Source organism: Lepisosteus platostomus, chromosome 19, assembly GCF_059453375.1.
Source record: "Lepisosteus platostomus isolate fLepPlt1 chromosome 19, fLepPlt1.hap1, whole genome shotgun sequence".
NCBI classification, from domain to species: Eukaryota; Metazoa; Chordata; class Actinopteri; order Semionotiformes; family Lepisosteidae; genus Lepisosteus; species Lepisosteus platostomus.
In genome coordinates, this window is record NC_142629.1 from 19,697,684 (window position 1) to 19,721,621 (window position 23,938).

At 44.1% G+C, this 23,938-nt stretch overlaps 2 long non-coding RNA genes across 3 annotated transcripts in view; one reads left to right on the forward strand and one right to left on the reverse strand.

Moving 5' to 3' along the window:
* The window catches only part of LOC148645382 (uncharacterized), a 106,721-nt gene that overhangs the window by 46,552 nt on the left and 36,231 nt on the right, over positions 1–23,938 (forward strand). The window contains exons 10-17 of one of the 2 annotated variants that reach the window (XR_015928594.1): positions 3,119–3,186; positions 4,051–4,152; positions 4,820–7,359; positions 8,805–9,564; positions 12,022–15,034; positions 15,418–16,861; positions 17,155–17,222; positions 18,337–18,438. This is a non-coding gene — a long non-coding RNA (uncharacterized LOC148645382). The remainder of the gene's footprint in view (positions 1–3,118; positions 3,187–4,050; positions 4,153–4,819; positions 7,360–8,804; positions 9,565–12,021; positions 15,035–15,417; positions 16,862–17,154; positions 17,223–18,336; positions 18,439–23,938) is intronic. The other variant, XR_015928593.1, reaches the window with a different exon arrangement.
* LOC148645384 (uncharacterized) lies at positions 20,569–23,894 on the reverse strand. Its single transcript, XR_015928599.1, has 2 exons — positions 23,756–23,894; positions 20,569–22,143 (listed from the first exon to the last, which is right to left on the reverse strand). It is a non-coding gene; the product is annotated as an uncharacterized LOC148645384 (long non-coding RNA).

The window sequence follows — 23,938 nt, forward strand, 5'->3', positions numbered from 1 at the left end:
TTTCCACAAACCCTGGTAGCAGCCTCTTCTAGGATGTGGCTCATCTCAGTCCACTCTTCTTCAACTGAAGGCTCCTCTGTTTCCTCTGTGTTGTTTTTCATTTCTTTCACCAGCCTGTTGAAATCTACTTTGTTTTCTCTCAGTTTCCACACTTTTGTTCGTGCTGGGTGTTTCCTCTGCCTTATTCTTCGCTCCTTCAATATTGTGATGTCCATCACCAGTAGCCTGTGTTGTCTGGTAACAGCCTCATAGGGCAGGACTTTAGCATCTTGGACTTTCGCTCTATCAATTCTTCTCACTAATATGTAATCTATTTGGGTATCATGGCCTCCACTCCTGTATGTCACCTTTTGCTCATAATTCTTCGTGAACCCTGTGTTCACTGCAAACAATTCAAGAGCTTGGAGTGTTTCTAGTAGCCTTCCTCCTTCTTCATTTCTCTCTCCTAGCCCTCTCTGACCATGTTCATCTGGATAATCTGGGCATTTCTCTCCTAAATGTGCATTGAAGTCTCCTCCAATTACCACCATTTCATTTCCTGGGATTCTGCTAACCACTTCTTCGAGATCTTCCAAAAAGCTATCCTTTTCCTCCTGTGGTCTTCCTACCTGTGGTGCATATACAGAGATGATATTCCATAACCCACTCTCAAAAGCCACCTGTACATTGATAATCCTGTCTGAGTGTCTAACCACCCTCACTATCTTGTCTGCTAGGTCTTTGCACACTATCACACCCACTCCATTCATTTTGGTACTCTTTCCAGCATATAGAATCTTGTATCCCTCTCCTAGGTGTCTTGAGCTGTTTCCTTTCCACTTGGTTTCTTGCACACACAAGATCTCCACTTTTCTCCTTGCCATAGTTTCAACCAATTCTCTCCCTCTCCCTGTCATGGTGCCAACATTCCAACTCCCCACTCTCATTGACTTAACATTCCTTCCAGGCCCCTTCACCTTGTTTCTTTTCTGTAGCCCCCACTCTACAGTTTTCCCCACAGTAGCATAATTTCCATTAGTACCCTGTTGGGACACAGCACTAATGGCGGACGTTGTTAACCCGGGCCCCGGCCGATCCGGTATGTGCTTTGTGTTCTTTGCAACCATGGTTTTGGCAAGATGGTTTTACGTCGGATGCCCTTCCTGACACAACCCTTTTAGTCGCCTCTTACGACAGGCAGGGATACCCAGGAGGTATTCTGATCCCCCTCCCGAGGGAAGAAGTGTGGAATTAGAATAAGAAACCTAATTCACATTTACAACAGAAATTTCTGATGCGCAATAAGAAAAACGTTTATTCCACTATCAACTCAAATGTGTCCGGAAAACCCTCCCTGAATCTCGCCAGCTCCACTGTTCCCGTATTCAATGTCATGATTCCTTCTCTCCCTGTCGGCTAAGGGAAACCCGGAGTGGATCAGCCTTCCACTGGACCCGGACTGCCGGCTAAGGGAAACCCGGAGTGGATCAGCCTTCCACTGGATCCGGACTGTGAGCAGCTTTTGTCCATACGGCGCTGAGATTTCAGCAGGAGGCGGGAGACATGCGGCTCTTGTCTAGTCACACGGCTTCAGTCCCGAGACTTTTCCGCATTCCGACAGGCGGTGACACTTCTGAGAAATGTCCACTGGGCGGCGACAGAGATACACGAGTCTTAAAGTGCTATCGGAAAGACTTGTTATGCGGAGATTGATCATCAGTATAGATGATAACTGTGACTATAACTGTGGTTTATAAACATTCAGGACTTTTTTTACAAACTTATATAAAGAAAGAGACTAATTTACTTTTAAAGGAATACATTTGTTACATTTTAATCCCCTTGAAAGGAAGATGAAAATATCGTTTGTATTTTTAAAAATTATTATACTTGCGCAACATAATTATTAACGGAATGGTGTCCAGGAGACCATGTTTGAACAGTTTAAAACAGATGTAAAGACGTACTGTGTCTAGTTGTAAGAACGTTGAAGCATGGACGGACCCTATCTGCATTTACCTTGTTTAATCTTTTTTTCATGTATCCCTGACAATACGATTGCTGCGTTATGTTTTCTTGTAGTTTTTGATCTCACAAAAAATACAAAAGACGCGAGTCGATGACGTCAAAATGTTGTCGCCAACAGGGCTTATGGGTAATGTAGTCTCTAGTTCACTGGGCTGCCCTGCCCCCGTGTTTCGCTGATTTGATTGAACGTTAGAATTAATTATATTAATACAATTTCAGCGTATTTATCGTCTCTTGTATTTCTATCTCTCTCTTCTGTGTTCCCTTGTGTGTATGTTTTCTTTTATTCACGTGTCTGCAGCGCTGGTTTATCGACTCGGCACATAAAGCAAACCCACTGTCCTCGTGTTTCTTTTAGCTCCCGTCTTGTTTGCAAACTTTTCTCCTGTGTTTATTTTACTTTGTCAATAAAACGTGGTTGCCGTGTCAACGGAGCTGTAAAAGTTGTTGAAACAGACGGCTTTTTTATCTAATCGGCGAGTCTCCGGTCGCGTCATGATCTGCATGTGGAGGTGAAAAGGTGAGAGACGCGGCGCAGCGGGTGGCAGCGCTGGGACCCTGGGCCTGTTTCTCTCTGGGAGCAACAGGAGGTGTGTGCGTGACTGCTCAGCTGCAGCAGGAGTCCAAGCGTGCACAGATTTCTTGTTGGGGTTTGTTGTTTGAAGTTTCTGTTTGTACGGAGGAAGCAGTTGTGCCATCGCGTGGTCCGAGTTATAGCACGGGACGAGAGCTCCCGAAGAGCGCCTGCCTCCTGCCCGATTCGACGGCTAAAATCATCACAGAACGAGAGGAGCCAACAGGAATGCAAGTCTCTTCCGGTGAGGAGCCTCCGACACAGCCCCCAGTACTGGGTGTGCAGAAAGAATCCTATTCTACAGTTTTGGTGTGAAATGGCCTCCAGTTCTTGTAACATGATGGGTTTCTCTGGACTGCAGTCCCAGTGCACTCCGCTTTGGAGATGCGGTGGTGTTTTCTACAATGGAAAACTCTTTGTTTGTACAGAATGGAAATGGCAGTCTGCATGTTTTAATAATCTAATGTGATCATGTACTACAGCTTAAACACTGAGCCAGGTGACGTTTGATTCTAAAAGATTTCTCTATCATTTCAGCGGCGCCTTGTCTGCGGCAGCCCGGCAGCTCCTGCTCCCCTCCAGCCGAGACTCTTCCCTCTCCAGAGGTGGGTTAGTGCTCTCAGCTCATCTTCTCTCACACAGCTGCGGGGCAGAAACGCTACTTCCACTGGGCAGAGAGCAGACGGGCAGTGGGAAGGGCAGCCCTGTGTTTGGGGATCAGGGCTGTCCCTGCTGAGGGATGCTTTCAGAGCCAAAGCAACTGGCGGGGTTATGAACTTTGTGATCCAAATAAGACATAGAAAGACAGAGAATGAGAAAGAAATAGTGTTGCATGCATCTAATCAAAATAGACTCTTTCAGACAAAACAAATATTGAACAAAAACTTAGTTGCAACTCACACTGCACTCTGTATCACAGAGATGTGTGCTTTTCTGGGTTGGATAGATCGATAGTGTGCTCTTGCTCAGTTGCTCTGCTCAATGCGTGGTCTTTTAACTCCGGCTGGGTACGAGCACCTCACTCTCCACACGGCTTTCCAAGGCTCTGTCATCGTGTGTGAGGATGTTGTGTAGCTCGTGAAACAGTTCCCCCATTTGAGCCCTGGATTTACTGGGTACTTGAATACCTGAGTCTTGCCGTCAGTCCTGATCACCTTGTTTTTGTTCTGCAAGGACAAGGCACCTCCCCAGCACTGAACACAAACTGATACTGGCGGGTTGATTGTGTTGTGGGAAAATGGGCTGTGGTGTGAGCTTGTGTCTGTGGGGGTGAGGTGTCCCCTGCAGCGCGAACAAACATGCAGACTCCACACAGACAGGACCCCTGGAATCAACCCCGGGGCCCGGTGCTATGAGGCAGCGATGCTAAGCACTGTGCCGCGGTGTTGCCCCCTTTGAAAATGTCTGACTTCTGTTTAATTTGAGGTCACAAGCTTATAAATGGTCTCACAACGTTTGTCTCATCTCAGGTTTCTCTGACCAGTCCCAAGGACCTGTAGTCACTGACAGCTTCTGCAGTCTGACGGTTCATTTCAGTAGGCTGGAGGGATGGCGCAATTATCCTCAAATCAGTGAGTATTGTTTTGCTCTTGTAACATGAAACATCAAAGAGAAGTCAACAGACCATTCCGAGAAACTCTTCAGAATGGCCCGTGGTGATTTTCTGGGTAGAGACATTTGCTTAATAAGGCAGTAGAATAAATGTTGTGATGCTGGTGTGATGGTGCTCTCCAAAAAACTGATACAAATGGACAGAGAGACAAAGTGAGAAAGAAAATGTATACATAACAGACATATATGCTGAATACAATACAGTGCTACAAAGCACAGTACCCTAGAGTGAAGATGGAAATCATTCATTCTAGTGCAGAAGAAGTGAATCTGCTCGCAATGGTTTTCCTGTACAAATGGAAAACGTTGTGAATTCTACATAATTCACAGGAAACAAAATAAACAACTCATTCACTCACCTGCTGTCCGTGGGCGTCTCTGCTCAAATTTGATTTTTTTTCAAGAGCACCGTGACCCAGAGCTCAGTAATCGTTTCGCTACTGAAGATCATTCAGTTTTTAATGCTTTTCATTTTAACTTCCTACTTGTTAGTATTTCCTCTTAGATGAGAATATTCTCTTCGGCGTGTCTTTACAGCTCTTCTCTTATTGCTCCTCTTGTCGGTAACCCGGTGTGAAAGCTCTCTCTGTCGGAATCAGTGTCTTACCTCTCCGTCTTGTGTTTCAGGTCTCCTCTGGCTGCCGACCCCGCCGTCGGGACAGAACACATCCCGCACTGACCACACTGCTGGGTTTACTGTACGTGACAATAAAGAGCTTGAGCAACACATCTAATGTGATCTCTGTACGCTTCCCGAGGAGCAGAGATGATAAGGTCTGTGTCCGTTCCCGAGTCTTTGCGAGAGGCCTGTTTAGTCCCTCACTGAAATGATTTTAGATGCCTGTGAGTCGTGCCCACTGACAAATGAAATAGTGCAGCATAATGAGACTTCAAGCAAAGATCTCATTAGCCCCTTCTGTGAATCGGTGTCTCGCAAGAGATCCTCCATCTCTTAGAAAGTTTCACAGCTTCGACCTCTAGATTAGAAATGACACCAATTGCACGTGGGTCCAGCAACGTTCTATATAGTGCACATCCCCATCGGGATGAAAAACAAAAATCCCCAGTGGGGGAGTCCAGTCTTTCCCAGCTACGCAAATTGCTTTTCGTTAGGTGAGGTTATTGGAGAATGTTGTACAGTTTCTTAATGCAATAGGGCGAGTAAGACTGAAGTGCCCCCCGTGTTGGCCGATCAGTTGAACGAAACTGAAAAAATCTCCTTGAAACTGTGATTCATACACTTAGACACTGGCACAGCTTGGTGCTCACCTGCTGTCCGTGGGTGTCTCTGCTGAAATTTGATTTTTTTTTCAGGAGCACTGTGACCCAGAGCTCAATAATCACTTAACTACTGAAGATCATTCAGTTTTTAATGCTTTTCATTTTAACATCCTACTTGTTAGTATTTCCTCTTAGGTGAGAATACTCTGGTACTTTTCCAACATGGGTCTTAGTTGAGTGAGCTTTATTACAATAATTGAACAATACTTTCACCTGCACATAACACTCAGAGATTTTTCAAGGGTTAAATATGGGAGCTACGTTTCTTACATGTATCCTTTTGTAAGTTGATTCACAAAGCTTTCACCGCCTCCACTCCAGTGAATCACTTTGTTTAGCAAGTGATCAGGTGGAACAGTTTAATTTCTTCCTGCAAATAATGCCTTTTCCTTTTTCATCCCATTCAAGTCTCCGTCCTAGTTAAAGTCATTGTGATGTAGAACGGCAGTGGTCCAGTTGAAAGGTTCAAGGTTTCACTGTGTTTTAGAGTGCAGATAAAGACGATAATAGGAGAGGAAACTGGAAAAGCCGTGACTCTGTCATTCAATTCAATTTATTTTCATATAGCGCCTTTCACAACAAGGTTGCCCCAAGGTGCTTAACAGTGCAAGTAAATATACATTTTGTGAATACAGAACTGAAGACAATGGAGGAAAGGAACCAAAGGCTCCTCAGTAAGGAGAATAAAATCCTCTAGGGGTCCAAGGTCAACTGGCTGCCCAACCCCTTTGGGCATGCTAACATTATATCATTAAAAAAAAAGAAATAAATGAATGCGGGTTTTAATCAATCCATCCATCCATCACGTCGTCTGTATGTCAGTACCCCATGCAGGTCTCTGCAGACCAGCAGAATCCTCCTAAACGATAGCTGTATCTACGATGCCCCTCTTGGATCCATGGCACTGATGCAGCATTCAACTCACATGGTGCCCAGCCCATGACGGACAGGCCTCTGAAACCATGCTGTGTACGGTATTTCTCCTCTGCAGCATCCCTGCGAGGCAGGACAGGTGCCTGACCTCTGAGAGCCTTGTAAGTAAGTAGAAGGAGTTTGAAGTCCGCCCCGTACATGATAGGAAGCCAATGAAGAGAGATAAGTATGGGGGTTATGTGGTCATACCTGTTGCTCCAAGTAACAATTCTAGCTGCTGCATTCTGTAAGTATTCAAACTCTTTGCTGTGACAAATCTAACATACTTTAGGCAGACAAAATGACCTTAAAAAGCCACATGATTTTTGAGTAGTCTGTCTGTGTGTAGTAACAGTGGTTCACATTATTTCAGAACGTATACTCCCGTCTCTGTAACTTTCCTCAGTCAGCTAGTGAACGTTCTGTATTTACACCACGAATGCACTACTTTGTCTCGCGCGCGGTCACACTGGCCGTCCACAGGCACGGGCAGGAGCAGGGAAGACGAGGCCGCTCTGTAGTGCCCCTGTGGCTCTCCAGCAGAGGGGAGCACTTTGCTCAACAGCCCTGAGCCGAAGGACCCAGTAATAAAGCTGAAAATCTGGCAAGTCCCCCAGTCTCCCTGGGGCGCTGGAGAATATTTCATCTGATGCTGAGGTTCCTGTAACTCAACACAAAATTGAACACGGCGAGTTATGAGTTTGTGAAGAAGTGACAGCGGTAACTTCCGATAACTCACTGCTTCAGGATGCACACTATCGTCGATGAAACCTGTGGTGTAAGCAAGCGAAGAGAGATGGATCCTTCTAAAACAAAGAGGCCATCGGGAGGGCAGAAACACTCTGCAACAGGTAGGAGCTGTGGAGCCGTGATTCCCCCGAGCCAGAGCCCTCGTCCTCCCTCGACAGCGAACTGAGCTGCAGCGACTGGAGCAGCTACCTGCCGTCGTGGGACCTCCTGCAGATTGGGAACGGGTAAGGCAATTCGACATGAGCCCACTCCTCTTCCCACTGCCTACGCTCCTATAACAAATAGTTTCAGGGTGTTCAAGTACAGGATAAAGAGATTACAGGTGTTCCCAATTGGCTGAGGATACAACTGTCTCTCTGAGAAAGCACACAGAGGTGGACAAAGCAATTAAATGTATTTACAAGTCATTTCCTCTGTATCTGGTCTTTCTTTACATATCAGAAAAGTGAACTGGTGGCTGTTGGAAAGTGTCAACTTCATTCAGGAACTAGCGGGTATAGACTTTTTACTTGAATGTCATTTGGATGCTGGAAACCCCCCCAAAACGTGCCAGCGTCCATGAAGAAGTTCCCCTCACGTGGTCTCTTATAGATAAACATACCTCCCATTGATACATCATCTAGAATACAGAGAAAAAATAAACCCATGCTTTGAAAAGTGGGTTTAAAATAGTATAAGCGGGGTCAACAAATTAACTGGTGTGGATGATGAAATGTAGAATCAAGAAGATTTTTTGAATAGATATAATGTTTGTGATAAGTCTGATAACAATCCGTCGTAACCAGAGCTACTCCTAGAGAGGTATTGATGCTTTTAAGAAACTAACAGTAGCCCCTCAGAAACTATGGAAGAATTTACAACCTTTATTAGACTACAAGGAAAACAATTTAGTTCTACTTGTACTAATAAATACTTACGATCCCTCTTGCAATCTCACAATATCTTGTCAAACTATTTTGGAGCACCTCTTTGGGGAAACTGAGTGGAATAAAACATGACTATTGTCTAACACATTTTGTATGAATAATAAGGTTAAGGCGTCATTACAAAATTGTACATTGAATCGACCCGGTAAAGATACATAGTGTGCAGAGATTTAAAAGTAATATAGATGATAATTGTCTTTTTCAAAGCAGCCCAGAAACCTTACGTTTGTTTTTGTTTTGTCCTGTTATTAAAACACTGAATTGATCGGCACAATTGTGTAAAGAAGGTTTCTTATTCGGACATTTATTGGTGAGAAATAGATGTTATTTTACTGCTCAATACTGCTGAACCGAATATTACATATAATTTATCACTGGCTTAATCATTATACTTGCTCGTTATTATATGTGTAAATAGCCTAAAGATAAGAAATAATCGAAATGGAATCATTAGACCGTATGTCGTAGTAGCAGAGTGTACTTCTCGCCTAATTGATGTGGTCGAGCAACACCACAGTCGCCTTACAATACGTCCGTTCTGTTGCTCTGACTTTCAGATTCGGCAGTGGAATGGATTCCAGGGCAAACCCGTTCTCGTTTGATTATCCGTGTGAAATCTCGCCCAATATAACAGCAGTAAAATAACATCTATTTCGCACCAATAAATGTCAGAATGCACTGAAATGATCGTTACTATTTCTTCATTACGATCTCGTTATCGAAGCCTTTTCTTTTCTTGGTAGAAGTAAGGCGCTTCCAAATGGAAAGAAGTCACATCTGAAACACATGAGGGCACGTCTCCAAACTATTTCTAAATGTCCCAACATGAAAGCTGTGCTTACCTAGTCTGTATTTGCCTGTATAATGTACCCCGGTGATCTGTAATGTACTCTTGTGTGCATTGAATAGCATTTTTACTATTGCAATATAAATGTTAAAGAAGAGAAAACACAATAAGGTCGAATTAATCAACAACGCGAGGCGACTCGCCAGTAAAGTAACTCTCCGGCGACGTCTGGAGTTCAATAACTCTCTGCCCTGCAATACGGTTTTCCGGGAGTCCGCAGTGCTTGACGAGCAGAGAGCGGAACCATAGCATCCTGGGCCGCGGCTCCACACCGATCTCAGCGACGGACCGGCTGTCGCGCTAATCACGCATCAGATCCGGATCCGTCGTGGTTAAGTGACGTCATAAGAGTGACGCACGGCTTGTCCAATCACCGCCGTTGGCTGGAAAAAGGCGGGACTTCCTTTTAGTTTGGGTGAGTGACACCCCTCCTAGCCAATCACCGCGGACTTCCGTGTTCTTACACGGAAATACCGCCCCCACCTTGAGTGACTCGGCTCATAACTAATCAGCGCCGAGTTTCGGCAGGAGGCGGGATGGATACGGCTCTCGTCCAATCAGAATTTCTATTCCGGGACTGTACTGAATTACGGCGGGCGGTGACACTTCCGAGAAATGGCCACTGGGTGGCGACAGAGATACACGAGTCTATGGCGGTGAGTCTCAAAGCGCTGTCGAAGACTTGTTGTGCAGATATTGAAATTTTTTTTTCAGAAGTGTAAATACTTTATACTATCTATGTACCCCTGATGACATTATTGATTTGCTATATATACTCTTGTTTTGTATCGTATCTATTTTTATTGCTACAAGAGTTCAAAAATATGGCCAGCAGCCATATCACCCTGCAACTCACAACTGGCAACCCACTGAAGCTAAGCAGGTGTGAGCCTGGTCAGTACCTGGATGGGAGACCTCCTGGGAAAGACTAAGGTTGCTGCTGGAAGAGGTGTTAGTGGGGCCAGCAGGGGGCGCTCACCCTGTGGTCCACGTGGGTCCTAATGCCCCAGTATAGCGATGGGGACACTATACTGTAAACAGGTGCCGTCCTTCGGATGAGACGTAAAACCGAGGTCCTGACTCTCTGTGGTCATTAAAAATCCCAGGGCGCTTCTCGAAAAGAGTAGGGGTGTACCCCGGTGTCCTGGCCAAATTTCCAATTGGCCCTTACTAATCATGGCCTCCTAATAATCCCCCTCTATGAATTGGCTACATTACTCTGCTCTCCTCCCCACTGATAGCTGATGTGTGGTGAGCGTTCTGGCGCACTATGGCTGCCGTCGCATCATCCAGGTGGATGCTGCACATTGGTGGTGGTGGAGGGGAGTCCCCATTACCTGTAAAGCGCTTTGAGTGGAGTGTCCAGAAAAGCGCTATATAAGTGTAAGCAATTATTATTATTATTATTATTATTAAAAAGAACTGCACTTTCGACAGAGATACACGAGTCTATGGCGGCGAATCTTGAAGCGCCTCCTTACAGATCCTCGTTGTGCAGAGATTGAAAATCAAAACAGATGGTAACTGTGACTTTTGTGACAGCAACTCTGAAAGCTAATGTAAAGAAGGAAACTAATATTGACATTACTTTTAAAGAAGTAACATCATGCAACATTTAAATCCATTGAAAGTAATATGAAAATGTCGTTTGTATTTAAAAAAATATGATACTTCCACGATATAATAACTAACGAAATGCTGTGGGAGGAGACCCATGTTTAAACACTTTAAAACGGATGTAAATGCGTTTGTACAGACAATTTGAAACATGTACGGACCTTATCTGCTTTTGTTTACTATTAAACAAGATTACTTGTTTAATCTTTTTGCATAACATGTACATGTATTATCGTATCTACCCCTGACTATACTCTATGTTATATGTATTCTTGTTTTTATGGCATGTATTGTTGTTCTAATTAAAAAGAAAAAAGACGCGAATCGATGACGTCAAAAGGAACTCGCCCACAGGGCTTGTGGGAGATGTAGTCTCTCTAGTGCTCTATAGCGCACTACAGAACACGTGCGCTGCCCACGCGTTCCGCAGATTTGATTGAGCATCAGAATTAATTATACAATTTCAGAGTATTGTGTCCCCCTGATTGTGTTATGTGTACTCTAGTGTGTATTTTTCTTTCTGTTTTCTGTTCTGTGTATTTCACAAGCCTGTGTCTGCAGCGCTCATCCTGCCTGCATGTTTGCAAACTTTTCTCCTGTGTTTATTTTACTTTGTTAAATAAAACGTGGTTGCCGGGGAAACGGGGCTGCAGAAGTTGTTGCGATCTGACCTCCAGCAGATAAACAGACGGCTTTTTTAATCTAATCAGCGAGCAAAGCAGAAACGTTAGTCTAGAAAGCGCCAGCTGGAGTATTTTGTGGACATTATGCGGAAGAAAAGGAAGAAACGGTGACTCGCAGGCTGTGGGACAGGACTATCAGGGACACATCAGCGCTGGACACCAGACTCAAACCGCTGGGCTCACTGGACCATGAGCGAGTCCTGCTGGGTGTGTTACTGCAGGAGTGAGGAGTCTCCGGTCTCCGGTCTCCGGTCGAGACCTGCATGTCTCCTGCATGTGGAGGTGAGAGACGGCGGCGCAGTGGGTTCCAGCACTGAGACCCTGGATTTAATTCCTGGGGTGCTGTCTGTGTGGAGTTTGCATGCTCTGCCCCTGTTCTCATGGGTCTGGTTTCCTGGGGGTGCTGTCTGCGTGGAGTTTGCATGCTCTGCCCCTGTTCTCGTGGGTCTGGTTTCCTGGGGTGCTGTGTGTGTGGAGTTTGCATGCTCTGCTTATGTTCTCGTGGGTCTGGTTTCCTTGGGTGCTGTGAGTGTGTGGAGTTTGCATGCTCTGCTTATGTTCTCGTGGGTCCGGATTTCTGGGGTGCTGACTATAGCAATGACCTCCTTCCTCTACAGATTTTTTTTTTATTCCGGTGGGATCATCTGCAGACTTGATTCATTTCACAGAGTCAGCAGTAGATACACAGTTGTTAGCATAGGAGGAGTACAGAAGAGGTGACAGCAGTGCTGGGGACCCCGGTATCTCTTCCACTGAGGACCCTCTGGCACAACCAGAGGTGTGAAATTGCCTCCATTGTTTGTAAACTTACAGGTTTCTCTGGACTGCAGCCCCCTTGCGCTTCGCTTTGGATATGCTGTGCTGTTCTCTACAACAGAAGACCCTTTGTTTGGAAGGAATGGGAAGCTAAAAGCAGAGTCACAGTCTCTGATACATCTAATCAAAACAGTAAGTTCTTTAAAACAACTCAAAACATTGTCATCAAATAAAAATGAATTTGCAAGTCAAGGTGCACCACTAAACCCCCCCAGGAAAACAAAATCCCCACCTGATCGCACTTGATCGTATCCGTCAACCTGAGTGACAAATTCATTGTGGATTACTACATGCGTGTGATCACCAACTGCTCTGGGATCAAAGACTATTTCGTTTGTTTTTTTAACATTGAGAATTAGGCTATTGTTGTCATGCCATTGCACAAACCTTTGGACTTCTGACATGTATACAGATAAGCTGCTACCTCTATGCATTAACTGGCGATGCTGTTCAGGACAGCTGTATTGTCTGAGAATGTGAAAATGAAGATGCTTTGACTACTGCTTGTACAATCATTTGTATAAAGTGTGAACAGCGCTGGAGAGCTCACACAGCCCTGAGGGGCACCTGTGCTCATAGATCGTGACGTGGAAAGAGTTTTGTTGAGCCTGACATACTGTGTACGATTTGTTAAAAATGAATGGTACCATCGCATAATGTTATGGTTAACAGAGTTAGTGTGTGTTGCGTGTATTGTCTGTTTAGGATTCTGTGGCATTCCAGTTGGGAGGATGTTTTTACAGAACTCTGTGCGTGGAGTATCTACAGGCTGTTTGTCCCATTTAGTGTCATCTTGCTCAGTGAAGGGATCCCACACTTCCCTGCTGCATAGGGCAAAGGGTTTGATTGCACTTTAAATATTCAGAGCCCATTGTATTGGGGGATTGATGTTGTAGAGCCTCCTTTTACTGGCATGGAAAGCCCCGTGTGCCTGCTCCTTCAGTGACTTCACTGTCAGGAAAACCCCCAGATGAACTGATTGTCAGTCAGAGGTATGTGTAGCTGGTTGTGTTTCAAAGTGTTGTTCTTCAGTTGAGTCAAGTGTTGTCGACTGTGTCTTGGCCACAGGCCTTTCGTGGTCTGAGGGCCTGGAGTTTGTCTAGTGGCTCCTGCTCAGTGACTGGGGAGTCTAAGGGGTTGGGTGGTCTCTTATAGCCAATTGGAATATTTTCCGGTTTTCATATATGTTGTTCTGGTCTAATGCTTCTGTGTCTGGGATCTGTCGGTAGACATTTTCACAGTATGTTTTCCAGACTGATCCATTCTGGAGGCTGGTTTTCATTCATTTCAATGATTCCATTGTTCCTAGAAATAGTTTTGATTTATGGACTCCTATAGATTACATTATATAGGGTATATAGAATTTATGCATTGAAAGTATCCTCCAATGTCTGAGAGTTGTCTGTTTGTGTTTGTGCTTTTCTTCTTGAGCGTGTGCTTGTCCAACCAGCTCACAGATCAGAGTAGTGTGGTTGTGTTTTTGTGTTAGTTCTGGTAGTTCTTTTCGGGTGGGCAGCATCCACATTTTTTCAAAACAACCCAATTTACAAATGATAAATTCCAATATACTGTAACAGCGAGGATATTGTCATCTTGCAACAGAGATCTTAACAATTAATTACATCCACAAATATTCGTATAATTGTTTAGTCCCCTAATAATGCTCCTAGATTCTTTCAAGACTAACATGTATGAGCTGTACTTTGTAAAAATACTCTTCACCTAATAGTGTCAGAATTGAGGAGAGACTTACAGCGATCTTTAAAACTTTTAAACATGTAGCCCTTAAACTATATCGAAATACAAAAGGGTCTCTTTCTGTTCATCATGTCTATAATTTAATTTTCAGCACAGAGTGTCTTTGACAAAAAAATGCCATCAAACAAAAAGTGATTTGCAGCTCACAGTGCAGTTCTTGCAAGCTCACAGGTGTATTTAAAACGGATGCGCATGTAGACTGTCAGCTGTATTGAATTAACAGGAACTCTGGAGTATCGGCATGTCATGCGGTTGAGTTGATCTGGGAGAAGGACCTGGCTGAACATCTGGGGCCTGAACAGTGGAATAGGGTCTGGAAAGACGTACACAGTGTATTTCCGTACATCATGAACTTTGTTTAATATTCTGCACAGAGTGTCTCTGATGTGCGGGAAACGGTCCAATGCAGCCGTCTGTATCGGACTCGTGCTGGCGTTGTAAAGTGGGAAGCTGTCTGTTTTCATGTAGGATTTGGAAAGGCTTCCGGTTAGTGCCATATCGGTTTATGGTATTAAAAACTCTTTCACGTTTAAATGCAGTGGTCGCCTCTTAGGCTCCCAAGAGCTCCTGATCTCTTAACTAGTTTCCAGGAAAAGAAAATCAAGAAAAGATCATAATTACTTGGATTTGTGCAAAAAGTGGAAAAATATAAGAAGAAGGAATATGAGATAAATAAAACTTTGTCAGGCTGATGAACTGCTTTTCTTAGGTCGTTACAGTGTGAAATATCTTCTGGCACAGCCTGACTTTATTACTTTCTCATTTGTAATTCACATATAGAATCCTAAACTGTTGATTTCCTCCCTTCCTCTGTTGGCCTGTGCTGTTGACGCAGGGACTGGTCTCATACTAATGCTACATTAGTTTCTCTCCCATTGCAGAGTCCCTCTCTCACTGTCTAGTCTTCATCTTGACTGACTGGACCTCCCCTGCCCTCTCTCTGCACCGCTCTGACTCTCCTTTATCACCCCAGCTCTGCCTTTTACGCACAGTATTAAGGTTTGCTTTTCAGTGTTAAAGTAGAACATCTGTCTGGCTCATGTCCTCCACGTCTCCAGGTCAGCTCTGCACAGTTTCTCCGGTTTCCAACAGCAGCTTCTCTCAATGACACAATGTGCCTGAATGATCCAGCACCTCAGTGTGTTTTCTGCTCCCTTTGGCTGCCTGCTTGTGTCCCATCTGAAATGGAACAGTGATGCCCCTTTCAAGATGGACAGCCAGGTCTTTGTAGCCTCAGTCCTGCAAAACTACAGTAAGTAGAACAACACAGGGGCAGAGCTGGTCTCTGAGGAATACCCTTCAAGTGATTTCACAGTGGCACAAGCTGACAATCTTGCTTGAACAGAAAAAAATTAATCTGTCTTTCTGGGTGGTGCAGACCTATTTCTTAGTGCTGGCCCACTGAAATGGTAATCCCAGCCAGCGCTGGAGAGACATGAGATAGGGATCCTTGTGAAGTGTGGAATTAGAATAAGAAACCTAATTCACATTTACAACAGAAATTCCTGATGCGCAATAAGAAAAACGTTTATTCCACTATCAACTCAAATGTGTCCGGAAAACCCTCCCTGAATCTCGCCAGCTCCACTGTTCCCGTATTCAATGTCATGATTCCTTCTCTCCCTGTCGGCTAAGGGAAACCCGGAGTGGATCAGCCTTCCACTGGATCCGGATTGTCGGCTTAGGAAAACCCAGACTGGATCAGCCTTCCACTGGACCCGGACTGTGAGCAGGTTTTGTCCATACGGCGCTGAGATTTCAGCAGGAGGCGGGAGACATGCGGCTCTTGTCTAGTCACACGGCTTCAGTCCCGAGACTTTTCCGAATTCCGACAGGCGGTGACACTTCCGAGAAATGTCCACTGGGCGGCGACAGAGATACACGAGTTTTAAAGTGCTATCGGAAAGACTTGTTATGCGGAGATTGATCATCAATATAGATGATAACTGTGACTATAACTGTGGTTTATAAACATTCAGGACTTTTTTTACAAACTTATATAAAGAAAGAGACTAATTTACTTTTAAAGGAATACATTTGTTACATTTTAATCCCCTTGAAAGGAAGATGAAAATATCGTTTGTATTTTTAAAAATTATTATACTTGCGCAACATAATTATTAACGGAATGGTGTCCAGGAGACCATGTTTGAACAGTTTAAAACAGATGTAAAGACGTACTGTGTCTAGTTGTAAGAACGTTGAAGCATGGACGGACCCTATCTGCATTTACCTTGTTTAATCTTTTTTTCCACTAACTGTACATGTATTATTGCATGTATCCCTGACAATACGATTGCTGCGTTATGTTTTCTTGTAGTTTTTGATCTCATAAAAAATACAAAAGACGCGAATCGATGACGTCAAAATGTTGTCGCCCATAGGGCTTATGGGTAATGTAGTTTCTAGTTCACTGGGCTGCCCTGCCCCCGTGTTTCGCTGATTTGATTGAACGTTAGAATTAATTATATTAATACAATTTCAGCGTATTTATCGTCTCTTGTATTTCTATCTCTCTCTTCTGTGTTCCCTTGTGTGTATGTTTTCTTTTATTCACGTGTCTGCAGCGCTGGTTTATCGACCCGGCACATAAAGCAAACCCACTGTCCTCGTGTTTCTTTTAGCTCCAGTCTTGTTTGCAAACTTTTCTCCTGTGTTTATTTTACTTTGTCAATAAAACGTGGTTGCCGTGTCAACGGAGCTGTAAAAGTTGTTGAAACAGACGGCTTTTTTATCTAATCGGCGAGTCTCCGGTCATGATCTGCATGTGGAGGTGAAAAGGTGAGAGACGCGGCGCAGCGGGTGGCAGCGCTGGGACCCTGGGCCTGTTTCTCTCTGGGAGCAACAGGAGGTGTGTGCGTGACTGCTCAGCTGCAGCAGGAGTCCAAGCGTGCACAGATTTCTTGTTGGGGTTTGTTGTTTGAAGTTTCTGTTTGTACGGAGGAAGCAGTTGTGCCATCGCGTGGTCCGAGTTATAGCACGGGACGAGAGCTCCCGAAGAGCGCCTGCCTCCTGCCCGATTCGACGGCTAAAATCATCACAGAACGAGAGGAGCCAACAGGAATGCAAGTCTCTTCCGGTGAGGAGCCTCCGACACAGCCCCCAGTACTGGGTGTGCAGAAAGAATCCTATTCTACAGTTTTGGTGTGAAATGGCCTCCAGTTCTTGTAACATGATGGGTTTCTCTGGACTGCAGTCCCAGTGCACTCCGCTTTGGAGATGCGGTGGTGTTTTCTACAATGGAAAACTCTTTGTTTGTACAGAATGGAAATGGCAGTCTGCATGTTTTAATAATCTAATGTGATCATGTACTACAGCTTAAACACTGAGCCAGGTGACGTTTGATTCTAAAAGATTTCTCTATCATTTCAGCGGCACCTTGTCTGCGGCAGCCCGGCAGCTCCTGCTCCCCTCCAGCCGAGACTCTTCCCTCTCCAGAGGTGGGTTAGTGCTCTCAGCTCATCTTCTCTCACACAGCTGCGGGGCAGAAACGCTACTTCCACTGGGCAGAGAGCAGACGGGCAGTGGGAAGGGCAGCCCTGTGTTTGGGGATCAGGGCTGTCCCTGCTGAGGGATGCTTTCAGAGCCAAAGCAACTGGCGGGGTTATGAACTTTGTGATCCAAATAAGACATAGAAAGACAGAGAATGAGAAAGAAATAGTGTTGCATGCATCTAATCAAAATAGACTCTTTCAGACAAAACAAATATTGAACAAAAACTTAGTTGCAACTCACACTGCACTACACTTTCTTCTAGGCTGACATGACCGATAGTTTGTGCTGTCTTCCTTTCAGTCTGCAGGGTGTGCATCTTTTTCCTCAGCTTCCTGCAGAAGGAATCAGATTCTCCTGCCCTGGTTTCACTCCTTTATATCTCACAAGCTTCTGCAGCCCCTGGAGGCTGACATTTTTGCTGTTTCTGAAAAATTGCTGACTGGCTCATCAGCACAATTGCTGATTCAAAATCCTTTACTCACATGTTGCCTTAGCCTCTGTATCACAGAGATGTGTGCTTTTCTGGGTTGGATAGATCGATAGTGTGCTTTTGCTCAGTTGCTCTGCTCAATGCGTGGTCTTTTAACTCCGGCTGGGTACGAGCACCTCACTCTCCACACGGCTTTCCAAGGCTCTGTCATCGTGTGTGAGGATATTGTGTAGCTCGTGAAACAGTTCCCCCATTTGAGCCCTGGATTTACTGGGTACTTGAATACCTGAATCTTGCCGTCAGTCCTGATCACCTTGTTTTTGTTGTGCAAGGACAAGGCACCTCCCCAGCACTGAACACAAACTGATACTGGCGGGTTGATTGTGTTGTGGGAAAATGGGCTGTGGTGTGAGCTTGTGTCTGTGGGGGTGAGGTGTCCCCTGCAGCGCGAACAAACATGCAGACTCCACACAGACAGCACCCCTGGAATCAACCCCAGGGCCCCGGTGCTATGAGGCAGCGATGCTAAGCACTGTGCCGCGGTGTTGCCCCCTTTGAAAATGTCTGACTTCTGTTTAATTTGAGGTCACAAGCTTATAAATGGTCTCACAACGTTTGTCTCATCTCAGGTTTCTCTGACCAGTCCCAAGGACCTGTAGTCACTGACAGCTTCTGCAGTCTGACGGTTCATTTCAGTAGGCTGGAGGGATGGCGCAATTATCCTCAAATCAGTGAGTATTGTTTTGCTCTTGTAACATGAAACATCAAAGAGAAGTCAACAGACCATTCCGAGAAACTGTTCAGAATGGCCCGTGGTGATTTTCTGGGTCCTTTGGTAAGCTGACCGGGACTGTGTCATCGACACACTTTGTGAGAAGTCAGTCTATGTGTTTGCTCTTGTAATCATTCGTGAACAAAGTGTGTAAGAGAGGGAGAAGATTCAGCCCTGGGGTGATCCAGTTTTCTATTTAACAACCTCAAACTGCAGGAGAGAAATGCTTCATTTCTAAGATGGAAATATTATCAGAAGGTATAATTAGCCATTTGTGTATATCATGTCCAAAAATATGTTTTCTATATGAAAATAATTTAGTAGAGACATTTGCTTAATAAGGCAGTAGAATAAATGTTGTGATGCTGGTGTGATGGTGCTCTCCAAAAAACTGATACAAATGGACAGAGAGACAAAGTGAGAAAGAAAATGTATACATAACAGACATATATGCTGAATACAGTACAGTGCTACAAAGCACAGTACCCTAGAGTGAAGATGGAAATCATTCATTCTAGTGCAGAAGAAGTGAATCTGCTCGCAATGGTTTTCCTGTACAAATGGAAAACGTTGTGAATTCTACATAATTCACAGGAAACAAAATAAACAACTCATTCACTCACCTGCTGTCCGTGGGCGTCTCTGCTCAAATTTGATTTTTTTTCAAGAGCACCGTGACCCAGAGCTCAGTAATCGTTTCGCTACTGAAGATCATTCAGTTTTTAATGCTTTTCATTTTAACATCCTACCTGTTAGTATTTCCTCTTAGATGAGAATATTCTCTTCGGCGTGTCTTTATAGCTCTTCTCTTGTTGCTCCTCTTGTCGGTAACCCGGTGTGAAAGCTCTCTCTGTCGGAATCAGTGTCTTACCTCTCCGTCTTGTGTTTCAGGTCTCCTCTGGCTGCCGACCCCGCCGTCGGGACAGAACACATCCCGCACTGACCACACTGCTGGGTTTACTGTACGTGACAATAAAGAGCTTGAGCAACACATCTAATGTGATCTCTGTACGCTTCCCGAGGAGCAGAGATGATAAGGTCTGTGTCCGTTCCCGAGTCTTTGCGAGAGGCCTGTTTAGTCCCTCACTGAAATGATTTTAGATGCCTGTGAGTCGTGCCCACTGACAAATGAAATAGTGCAGCATAATGAGACTTCAAGCAAAGATCTCATTAGCCCCTTCTGTGAATCGGTGTCTCGCAAGAGATCTTCCATCTCTTAGAAAGTTTCACAGCTTCGACCTCTAGGTTAGAAATGACACCAATTGCACGTGGGTCCAGCAACGTTCTGTATAGTGCACATCCCCATCGGGATGAAAAACAAAAATCCCCAGTGGGAGTCCAGTCTTTCCCTGCTACGCAAATTGCTTTTCGTTAGGTGAGGTTATTGGAGAATGTTGTACAGTTTCTTAATGCAATAGGGCGAGTAAGACTGAAGTGCCCCCCGTGTTGGCCGATCAGTGTAACGAAACTGAAAAAAGCTCCTTGAAACTGTGATTCATACACTTAGACACTGGCACAGCTTGGTGCTCACCTGCTGTCCGTGGGTGTCTCTGCTGAAATTTGATTTTTTTTTTCAGGAGCACTGTGACCCAGAGCTCAATAATCACTTAGCTACTGAAGATCATTCAGTTTTTAATGCTTTTCATTTTAACATCCTACTTGTTAGAATTTCCTCTTAGATGAGAATACTCTGGTACTTTTCCAACATGGGTCTTAGTTGAGTGAGCTTTATTAGAATAATTGAACAATACTTTCACCTACACATTGTTACACTCAGAGATTTTTCAAGGGTTAAATATGGGAGCTACGTTTCTTACATGTATCCTTTTGTAAGTTGATTCACAAAGCTTTCACCGCCTCCACTCCAGTGAATCACTTTGTTTAGCAAGTGATCAGGTGGAACAGTTTAATTTCTTCCTGCAAATAATGCCTTTTCCTTTTTCATCCCATTCAAGTCTCCGTCCTAGTTAAAGTCATTGTGATGTAGAACGGCAGTGGTCCAGTTGAAAGGTTCAAGGTTTCACTGTGTTTTAGAGTGCAGATAAAGAAGATAATAGGAGAGGAAACTGGAAAAGCCGTGACTCTGTCATTCCATTCAATTCAATTTATTTTCATATAGCGCCTTTCACAACAAGGTTGCCCCAAGGTGCTTAACAGTGCAAGTAAATATACATTTTGTGAATACAGAACTGAAGGCAATGGAGGAAAGGAACCAAAGGCTCCTCAGTAAGGAGAATAAAATCCTCTAGGGGTCCATGGTCAACTGGCTGCCCAACCCCTTTGGGCATGCTAACATTATATCATTAAAAAAAAAGAAATAAATGAATGCAGGTATTAATCAATCCATCCATCCATCACGTCGTCTGTATGTCAGTACCCCATGCAGGTCTCTGCAGACCAGCAGAATCCTCCTAAACGATAGCTGTATCCACGATGCCCCTCTTGGATCCATGGCACTGATGCAGCATTCAACTCACATGGTGCCCAGCCCATGACGGACAGGCCTCTGAAACCATGCTGTGTACGGTATTTCTCCTCTGCAGCATCCCTGCGAGGCAGGACAGGTGCCTGACCTCTGAGAGCCTTGTAAGTAAGTAGAAGGAGTTTGAAGTCCTCCCCGTACATGATAGGAAGCCAATGAAGAGAGATAAGTATGGGGGTTATGTGGTCATACCTTTTGCTCCAAGTAACAATTCTAGCTGCTGCATTCTGTAAGTATTCAAACTCTTTGCTGTGACAAATCTAACATACTTTAGGCAGACAAAATGACCTTAAAAAGCCACATGATTTTTGAGTAGTCTGTCTGTGTGTAGTAACAGTGGTTCACATTATTTCAGAACGTATACTCCCGTCTCTGTAACTTTCCTCAGTCAGCTAGTGAACGTTCTGTATTTACACCACGAATGCACTACTTTGTCTCGCGCGCGGTCACACTGGCCGTCCACAGGCACGGGCAGGAGCAGGGAACTCGAGGCCGCTCTGTAGTGCCCCTGTGGCTCTCCAGCAGAGGGGAGCACTTTGCTCAACAGCCCTGAGCCGAAGGACCCAGTAATAAAGCTGAAAATCTGGCAAGTCCCCCAGTCTCCCTGGGGCGCTGGAGAATATTTCATCTGATGCTGAGGTTCCTGTAACTCAACACAAAATTGAACACGGCGAGTTATGAGTTTGTGAAGAAGTGACAGCGGTACAATGTCAAACAGGAAGTTAATCTGCAGGAAAGAATGAACTGAATCTCGTGATATTCAAGCACGCAGTGTGATATCCACTGTCTATTCAAATCTACTCTGCAAGTCTTACAATACTTTTTCATATACCGTCTCCTGGTTATTGTTTTGTGAGTGCTTGAACTGTTTCTCAGTAGAAATAAGACCGATAACTCACTGCTTCAGGATGCACACTATCGTCGATGAAACCTGTGGTGTAAGCAAGCGAAGGGAGATGGATCCTTCTAAAACAGAGAGGCCATCGGGAGGGCAGAAACACTCTGCAACAGGTAGGAGCTGTGGAGCCGTGATTCCCCCGAGCCAGAGCCCTCGTCCTCCCTCGACAGCGAACTGAGCTCCAGCGACTGGAGCAGCTACCTGCCGTCGTGGGACCTCCTGCAGATTGGGAACGGGTAAGGCAATTCGACACGAGCCCACTCCTCTTCCCACTGCCTACGCTCCTATAACAAATAGTTTCAGGGTGTTCAAGTACGGGATAAAGAGATTACAGGTGTTCCCAATTGGCTGAGGATACAACTGTCTCTCTGAGAAAGCACACAGAGGTGGACAAAGCAATTAAATGCGTTTACAAGTCATTTCCTCTGTATCTGGTCTTTCTTTACATATCAGAAAAGTGAACTGGTGGCTGTTGGAAAGTGTCTGCTCCATACGTAATATACATGTAAAAGATGTGATTAAATATCTTGGTATTAAGATTTTCAAAAATCCAAAAAGAGATGTGATTTGATGTTCTTTACCACTGTAAAATAAAAAAAAATATTCATGGTTGTTATTTGTCAAACACAGGCAGAAGGAGGCCTAAATGCTACAGGGTTTAGAGCATCTAATACTGATACCGACAGTATTATTTACAAAATTAAGCAAAGTAGGTGGTGTATGTTTCCCCTAATTTAATCATTCAGGAACTAGCGGCTAGAGAAAAAATAAACCCGTGCTTTGAAAACTGGGTTTAAAATAGTATAAGCGGGGTCAACAAATTAACTGGTGTGGATGATGAAATGTAGAATCAAGAAGATTTTTTGAATAGATATAATGTTTGTGATAAGTCTGATAACAATCCGTCGTAACCAGAGCTACTCCTAGAGAGGTATTGATGCTTTTAAGAAACTAACAGTAGCCCCTCAGAAACTATGGAAGAATTTACAACCTTTATTAAACTACAAGGAAAACAATTTAGTTCTACTTGTACTAATAAATACTTAAGATCCCTCTTGCAATCTCACAATATCTTGTCAAACTATTTTGGAGCACCTCTTTGGGGAAACTGAGTGGAATAAAACATGACTATTGTCAAATACATTTTGTATGAATAATAAGGTTAAGGCGTCATTACAAAATTGTACATTGAATCGACCCGGTAAAGATACATAGTGTGCAGAGATTTAAAAGTAATATAGATGATAATTGTCTTTTTCAAAGCAGCCCAGAAACCTTACGTTTGTTTTTGTTTTGTCCTGTTATTAAAACACTGAATTGATCGGCACAATTGTGTAAAGAAGGTTTCTTATTCTGACATTTATTGGTGAGAAATAGATGTTATTTTACTGCTCAATACTGCTGAACCGAATATAACATATAATTTACCACTGACTTAATCATTATACTTGCTCGTTATTATGTGTAAATAGCCTAAAGATAAGAAATAATCGAAATGGAATCATTAGACCGTATGTCGTAGTAGCAGAGTGTACTTCTCGCCTAATTGATGTGGTCGAGCAACACCACAGTCGCCTTACAATACGTCCGTTCTGTTGCTCGGACTTTCAGATTCGGCAGTGGAATGGATTCCAGGGCAAACCCGTTCTCGTTTGATTATCCGTGTGAAATCTCGCCCAATATAACAGCAGTAAAATAACATCTATTTCGCACCAATAAATGTCAGAATGCACTGAAATGATCGTTACTATTTCTTCATTACGATCTCGTTATCGAAGCCTTTTCTTTTCTTGGTAGAAGTAAGGCGCTTCCAAATGGAAAGAAGTCACATCTGAAACACATGAGGGCACGTCTCCAAACTATTTCTAAATGTCCCAACATGAAAGCTGTGCTTACCTAGTCTGTATTTGCCTGTATAATGTACCCCGGTGATCTGTAATGTACTCTTGTGTGCATTGAATAGCATTTTTACTATTGCAATATAAATGTTAAAGAAGAGAAAACACAATAAGGTCGAATTAATCAACAACGCGAGGCCACTCGCCAGTAAAGTAACTCTCCGGCGACGTCTGGAGTTCA